Below are 8686 nucleotides of genomic sequence, written 5' to 3' on the forward strand. Positions count from 1 at the left end.
GACGCTCTTCTGAGAGTCTCCATCCCACTGGACTCCAACCTGAGGCCAGAGAAGTGTCGTCGCTTCGTCCATCCCCAGTGGCAGCTCCTTTACTCAAATGGGAGCTTCTCAAACATGAGTGAGCCAGACACAGAGCCCTGTGTGGATGGCTGGGTGTATGACCGAAGCTTCTTCCCCTCCACCATCGTGACTGAGGTAAGAAACTGCATGTTCTGCTTGTGTGATTGTCGTGTTTGGAGGTAACACAAAGTATGCAATTGCTTCACACATTTAGTCCCCAGCCCTTTCTTTTTTTTCTTTTTTTGAGACAGAGTCTCACTATGTTGCCCTCAGTAGAGTACTGTGACATCACAGCTCACAGCAACCTCAAACACTTGAGCTTAAGACATTCTCTTTCCTTAGCCTCACAAGTACATGGGGCTACAGGTGCCCACCACAATGCCCAGCTATTTTTTTGTTGCAGTTGTCATTGTTGTTTAGCTGGACCTGGCCGGTTTTGAACCCATCGCCTCAGTGTATGTGCCTGGTGCTGTAACCACTGTGCTACAGGCACTGAGCCAGCCCTTTCTCATTCCCTCAGCTTGTAGCAATCGCTTATCTGTACTATGATGCAGTCAAGTGTACGAGTATTAAGATTAATGAATTGAACAAGCTAAGTATTAACTGATTTCTATCATTTATCCTCATGAGAGAGACCTAGAAAATTGTTAGCTATGTCAATGGTTCTCAATAATCACTGGAAAATTGATATGCAGAGGAAATAAAACAGAAACTCTGGGCATAGGATCCAGGGGCCAGTATTTCTGAAGTTTTGTGAATGATTCAGTATGCGACCAAAGATGAGATTTGTTATAGTGTTTCAAATCACAAGTAAGTGAAGCCAAAAGCAGGGTCCCTTATGTTCCCTACATGATGAGGGTGGCCTTCCTAGAAAAAAATGCCGAGTTTTTACATTTTTTGGTTTACATTTTGGTAAAGGAAAATTTTTGTCTGTGGTTTTTATGTTTTTAAATGTAACTCTTAAAGAATGTATATAAGTTAATGCAATTAAGGGAGTGTGAAGATAAAATGAATGGAGACATAGGCAGATGCATAAAGGCTGCTGGAAGGTTGTGAGGTCAGAGAAAGAGCCAGCAGCATTTGAGGGGTTGAAATTAGCCCAGTACTTTCAGAGTGCGGGCTACGCAGGAGAGTGTCCGTACATAAAGCTGGAGAGAGAGGCAGGACGATCACAGAAGAGGCTCATGCACATGCTCTGTAGGAGTTTGGAGTCAGTGTCCACTAAAGGGCTCACAGTCCTCCCCAGCTCCACTGTGCTGCCTTCCTTCTCTTCCAGTGGGACCTGGTGTGTGAATCTGAGTCACAGAAATCAGTGGTTCAATCCCTACTTATGGCTGGGTCATTGCTGGGAGGTCTGGTGTATGGCCATCTGTCAGACAGGTAAGTGTCACCTCATTACGTTCGGAGTGTTTATCAGATGATATAGTCACACCTTTACTTTAGACATATTTGCTGAGATGTGTGTACCCTGCCCTGTGCTATGTGCTGACCTCTATTTCTGACTCCATGGAGCTAAACTGAATAGGAATGTTTGATATGTGAACTACAGATCATAGTTAGGTACCAGAACTCTATGAATTGTAGTGCATAAAGGAAGACACAAAAATATAAATCAAGTTGAACAAAATTTCAGGAAGAGATTTTCAGGATTACAGAACTCTAGGTTTACGACTGTGCGTTGGTTCAATACAGGGAAAAGAAGGGATTTTGAGGCAGAGAGTAGCTGCATGTTTCAAAGCACAAATTGCGAAGCATTGTTATTGCCCTTGGCAACATTCTGAACCACCTAGGCTTGTGAGGGAAATGACAATGGACATATATATATATATATATATATATATAAAATACATATATAACATATATATATATATTTTGGTTAATGTAAGGGTACAAACAACCAGTCAAAATGTTGGAATTTCTTAGGTACATTCCCTCTTGTAGTTATATCACAGAAATCACTGGTTCAATCCACTCAGAAAGTGTGCCAAACATCCCAGCAGTGGGGAGATTCAGTTCCCCCTCTTCCCACCTTGGATTGAAGTGACTTTTTATCCTATGTGGGCATGTATTAGATCATCTACTGGCTTCATATTAGTGTAGAGCACACTGGATACTTGCTTTTCCATTCCTGAGATACTTTGCTAAGAAGAATGTGTTTCAGTTCCATCCAGGTTAATACCAAAACTGTGAAGTCACAGTCTTTTTATGGCTGAATAGTATTCCATAGTATCCACATACCTCAATTTGTTAATCCATCCCTCAGATGATGGCCCTTGACGTTGTTTAAACATTTTGGCTAATGCAAATTGAGCTACAGTAAACACTCTGGTACTCTACTGTACTGAGAGTAGACTCTGGTACTCTACTGAGGGCAAAATGTCCTTATGATAAAAGGATTCTTTTTTTCTTCTGGGTAAATGCCTAGTAATGGGATTGCGGGGTCAAATGGGAGATCTAATTTGAGATCTTTGAGGATTCTCTATACTTCTTTCCAAAGAGGCTGTATTAGTTTGCAGTCCCACCAAAAGTGTAAAAGTGCCCCCTCTCTCCACATCCACACCAGCATCTGCAGCTTTGGGACTTTGTGATGTGGGCTAAACTTACTGCGGTTAGGTGATATCTCAGGGTGCTTTTGATTTGCATTTCTCTGACGATTAGGAACAAGGAGCATTTTTTCATGTTTCTAGCCATTCGTCTGTCTTGGTCAGAGAAGGTTCTGTTCATGTCTCTTGCCATAATGGACACTGTCAGATTGCTCATCATTTCATACCTGGAGCTGGGGCCCACGTGCCGTGGGAATCACTCATGTGCAATGGGATTCACTCGCGTTAAGAGGGAGTCGCTCACATGCAGTGGAAATGCTGTCCCTTGTAAAATGCCTTTAAGAAGTATTTTTTGTAACCAGGAAAGAAGCATAATGTTTAGAACCTAGGGTGACATGGGTTGGGGATGAGGAGTTTGGGGATTCCTGAATCCTGGAAGACTCCGTCTGGAGGTTGACGTCGACCTGGCTGTCATACAGGCATGTCTCCCACCAGGATACTGAGGGCACCTTAAATGCTCAATGCCATCTGCTAATCTTGGTTCAAAACTGTGACCGTCGTCACTGCGCCGCGATCTCCTACAGCTCTTTGTAATCGCTTCACGTCCTTCTCTTCCTGCTGAGCCACTGCTATGACAGTCGTCTCTGTTCCGCAGAGGGAGCCGCTCGTCCTGGGTGGCCGCCTTGGCCGCTTGACTTTTCCGCCCGCGGTTACTTGGGGCCCTCTGGATGGTGACCACGGCTCCGCCGCCTTTACCCCGCATTCCGGACCCCCGGACACTGCCCCCGCCCCTCTTCCTCCCGCACTTCCTAGGGGGGCAAAGGTCCCTGGTGACCCCACAGCCTCGCGCTCCAGCAGCTCCGCCCAACTGCAGCCTCGCAGCGCAGGAGGCGCCCCACCCGCCGCGCCCAAGAAGCGGCAGAAGGAGAAGGCGCGGGCCAGTCGGGCGGGGCAGCTGCCCAGCCGCTTCCACCGCTATCAGCAGCACCCCGAGTCTGGAGAGCAGCCAGAGCCCGGCGACTGGCCAGACCAGAGCGCAGGAGGTCCCGGGCCAGCCCGCTGCCTCGGCCCTGGTCCTGCAATCGCAACCCGGGCTGAGGCTGCGAGCACCGTGCCTGCTGCAAAAAGAACCGAAAGTAACTTTTGGCAGGATTCTGTTTCACCTGGTAGAACTCAGAGGTAGGAAAAAAAGCTCTTAAAAATACTGCGAACAAAAAGAAAAAAGAAAAGGAAAGGAAAAGCCTACTGAGAACATTAAAACTATGCATTTGAAGAAATCAGCATTTCTTTTTTATTATTTCAATTATTTTCTTCGTTTTGTTAAATCATAACTGTGTACGTTACTGCATTTATGTGGTACGATGGGCTGGTTTTATATACAATTTGGAATGTTTGCTTCAAACCGGTTAACACAGCATTCACCTCACTTATCAACCACTACCCTGAGAATTTATTTGCCACATACAGATTTTCATTATACTTACTGACTTTTCATTTCTTCGATTTCAAGTGATTGCCTCTCCATCATGATCTGTATCATAGAACTTTTTTAAAAACAAATTCGTTGTGTTCTGAATTGCGTCATAAAAATTTAGTGATAAAACATAGGTTGTATAAACACTCACAAAGGCACACATTCTATAGGAACCATAAAGAAGTAAGTACACTGGAAAAGTAACACATGGCACAGAACAGGTGTCAAAAACTAAAGTTTGTTCATGGGCTAACACTACCAGGAATTCAGAATCAACTCAGAGCTGGCTTCAGACGTGGTATCCGTCCTACCAACCGTGACACACATATTAATCGTCACCATTCCCTTTGTTTACCTTTCCCATCCTTGCTCCTTATGCTCTTTCTCGCCTCATTCTCTCCTCTGTGAACTTTCTGCTAATTCCTGAACTCAGGGATAGAGAGGCTGAATTATACTCTGCTTGAACTGAAAATGGAAACAAAGCTGAGAGTGGCGGCTGGACAGTCTATCTACAGGTTTTAGTCACCGTCTTTTGCCTCTTCCATTCAAATAAGTTTACCTTTTACCTTCAGAGTGTAGAGGCCCAAGTTCAGAGTTCTTGATCTCATCTAAGTACAGTGCACAAATCCACTCTTTTCAGTACATAGGATTTTATAACGAGTGCTGTTTACAACTTCCCACATTTCGTTTAATTTAATACACTTTCGCATGGCATCGTATCCTCCTGGTGGTAGTGCAAGAGCTTTGACTATTGACAATGCTCTTATATTGACAAATACACAAGGTTACTTTCACCAGAGATCTCTGCTGTTTACTAATACAATTTTCCACTAGGTCTTAAGTGGTATGTTCCACTCATGAAAGATGAATCCTAAATATCAAGATGTGCCCTCTGTGTCAAGTTTTCCACCTACACTTTCTGTTCCTAAATAAGCTTATTTGGTTCAATATTTCATAGGTTTGGACGGAAGATTATATGTACCTGGTGTCTCCTCCAGGTGGCCGTCTGTGACACCTGTGCAGCCTTGGTGCCCAACCTCTTTCTTTACTCCACACTACGCTTTTTGGCAGGGCTCTGTATATTGACTGTTTTGGGAAACTTTACTCTTCAGGGTAAGTCAATAATTTGGGTCTTTTCTTGTCTTTATGCCTTGACTTAACCTCAAAATTGCCCTTTGCCTAAAATTACTGTTACCGTATTTGTTTTCTTCCAGCATTAGAGTGGACAAATCCCCAGTCACGATCTATGGCTCTAATGCTGCTATCATGTGCCTGGAGTGCTGGGCAGATGCTCCTGGGAGGACTGGCCTTTGCCATTCAAGACTGGCGCACACTGCAGCTCACCCTGTCTATACCCTTGTTTGTCTTCTTCTTGTCCTCCAGGTATGGAAAATCTCCTTTTCTTTTCTTTTCTTTTTTTTTTTTTTTTTTTTGCATATAAAAGAGGGTGTGGTGGGAACACACAGGAGAATTCTGTCACTTGAGATTTGTCCACTCTAAGGACTGATCCTGACCAATAGTCCCTATTATGTCCCGTTATGGCCCATGAGAAGCAATGAGCAGGATAGAATAACTAAGTATCTGGACACCTGTGCTTTGCAGTCATTGTTGTATAGCAGACAGAAATATCCTTAGCTACTTTTTCATGTTACAAAAAGACACATACTTATTCTTGAAGCAAATATATTACTGATTTGACTTTGGGAACGTTATGTGATGAAGATGATTTGGGGACGTTTGTCATTGTAAGTGGGAGTGTAAAAGGAAAGGGCAGAATGTGACCTAAGACGGCAGACTAAAGCACCCTGCATTCACAGCTCTCAAGGAGATCCGAAATTGTGGGTCAAGACTAACCCTAGGGTTGATTTATAGGAGCAAGTATTGTGAATCATTGCAGAACCAACTGGAGAAGTGCAACTCAGAGAGAGAGAGAGGCAGTGTAATTAATTAGCTCAGCAAGATTGGAAGGTACCTGGACGAAGTGTCCACAAGTGGGAAAGTGTTAGAAAAGAGATCTTCGGGCTCCACTCTCCCCCAGTGGACACTGTAACACAAGCTTTGAGGGGCTCCCGCTGCACCACAGGCCTCAGAACTGATTAGGAAGCTATTTGGACGCTGCGGCAGCATTGCACCAGAGCAGATACATGGGGCCTGCTTATAGCATAAAAAGTTCATTAACATGTATTTTGTATGTTGTATGTGTTATATTATATGCTGTTACAATATTATATGCTTATTACAATGTAATAAGCCAAAGAAAAGAAACTGTTAAGGAAATCATAAGGAAAAGAAGTCAATTTCCTATTCATTAATTGGAAGTAGATCTTCATTAACAGCTTCCTCCTTGTCATCTTCACATGAAGTAGCCTGAGGAGGAAGAGGAAGATGAGGGATTACTCTTGGTGCCTCAGGGGTGACAGACATAGGAGAGGTGGAGGAGGTGGAAGGGGATGCCAGAGAGGCAGGCACACTTCATAGTTCAAAACTATATTATTCCAGGGACAACTATATCTTTCATGGTTTCTATTTTTTTTTCTTTGAGACAGAGTCTCCCTAGGTTGCCCTCAGTAGAGTGCTATGGTGTCATAGCTCACAGCAACCTTGAACTCTTAGGCTGAAGCAATTTTCTTGCCTCAGCCTCCCAAGTAGCTGGGACTACAGGCGCCTGCCACAATGCCCGGCTATTTTTGTTGTTGTTGTTGTAATTGTCATTGTTGTTTGGCAGGCCCAGGCTGGGTTTGAACCCACCAGCTCTGGTGTATGTGGCTGGCACCCTAGTCACAGAGCTACAGGCTCCAACCATCTTTCAGGGTTTCTAAAAGCTTCAACATATGCCTGGTTGTCTAGAAGGTCATGTGCATGTCTACAGATTTATGTATGCTCATGAAAGTCCTGAAAAGGCCCTGAGCCCTCACCTCCAGGTGATCTTGAGGCTCTGAATATGCAATGAGTGGAGGCTAAGGCAGAATATTAAATTGCAGGTTGATTGATGAAGGTATATCTCAACATATTCTCACAGCCTCTCAATAAAGACTGGGTTATTTGCTGGTTGTAGGCAATTAACTCATTGGATGACCACTAAGCTAACCAGTGGAGATTTCAATGGCCGTCCATGAAAAATAGAGATTTTACAGAATTAATTCACAGAGAGCCACTGCTCTAATACATCACCATTAAAAAAAAAAAAAAAAGCAGCAGGAACAACAGCAACAAACACTCCAAAGCATATCCAGTGTTGCTGTATTTTATTGTTTCAAGGCTTGGGTTTCAACAATGTTAGAAGCTACTGAATGAAATAAGAAAATATGACTCCTACACAGGAAGAAAAGGCCATCACCACAAACTCTATCTGAGGAAAACAAGATGTTGACTGATTAGAAAAGGCTTTAAATCAGTTCTTTTAAGTATGTAAAAGAAACCAATTCTACAGAAGTAAGGGAAAATATTAAAAAGATGTCTCCAAATAGAAACTCTACTGCTGAAATGCAAGAAGTGAAAAATTCACTGTATGGCCTAAGAAGAGTTGAGGAGGCAGAAAATAATCATGGCACATGAGGATAGATTATTGAGGCTTTGTAGTTCAATGAACAAGAACATGAATTAAGAAAAATAAGGAGAGTGTGCCAGTTTGTGGGACAGTATCAAGTGTATTAACATATACATAAGACAGGTCCCAGAAGGAAAGGTTAGAGAAAAAGGAAGAAGCTGTATTTAAGAAATAACAGCCCCCCAAGAAACCAATATGTTGGAAACATTTACCTATATGTACATCCAAGAAACTCAAAAATTCCAAATAGACACCCTCAAAAGATCCACACTTTGGCACAGCATAATCAATCTTCCAAAATCCAGTGACAGACTGTGGATATTCTGTGGATAAAAGATAGAGAAAGCTGGCATTTCTGAAGACAACAGCATGATCCAGCCCTGGGCCTCAGCCCCTCCACTGCTATACACACCTAAGGCGGCACGGGGGCACTGGAATGTCCAGCAGAGTAGATGAGAAACTGATCTGGGAAATGTCTAGATAGAAATCCACAGCTTAGAGACAAAACTAAAACTAAAAAGCAACTGGCAATTACCCTTCAGCTAACCTATGGGCTGTAACTTTCCCTCATTAAAACCCGACCATAGTTTCCTATGATCTGTAGTTTAGTGCTCCTCTGTCCTTCACCCTGATATCTCTCTTCCTTAAACAAAAGACCTGTATAATTGAAACATGAGCTGATACCTTTTCACTTTTTTACTTTGTGTATGCATGACCCCCAAAAAACCCTAATAAAAAGACCTTGAATAATTGGGTAAAGGCAGCACCTGTCAGCCTCACTTACGGCTGATACGATGTTGCTGTAGTCTCTCACAGGTCAAGAAACGTGTGAGAGACTATAGAATCCACCATGCCTTTTCTCCCTTTGTCTGCTGGACCTGAGCAGATGCGTAAAGCCCTACATGGGGAACTCTCAGTCTGCCATGCTGTGGCTCAGTTCCTGGGTCACAACAATATTCAAAGCATTGAAAAAAAAAAAATCTTTCCAAAACAAATTCTACATCTGACAAAGCTATCTTAGTCTCTTTTCAAGTGCTTGTATACTTTTTCTTTTTTTTTTTT

At 43.1% G+C, this 8686-nt stretch overlaps 1 pseudogene; it reads left to right on the top strand.

The window, feature by feature from the left end:
- The first annotated feature begins 3234 nt into the window (after window positions 1-3234).
- On the top strand, window positions 3235-3934 carry LOC111728047 (annotated as a pseudogene).
- Window positions 3935-8686: the final 4752 nt, after the last annotated feature.

The sequence above is a fragment of the Otolemur garnettii genome, unplaced genomic scaffold (assembly GCF_000181295.1).
Source record: "Otolemur garnettii isolate 467f Iridium unplaced genomic scaffold, OtoGar3 scaffold00140, whole genome shotgun sequence".
NCBI lineage: Eukaryota > Metazoa > Chordata > Mammalia > Primates > Galagidae > Otolemur > Otolemur garnettii.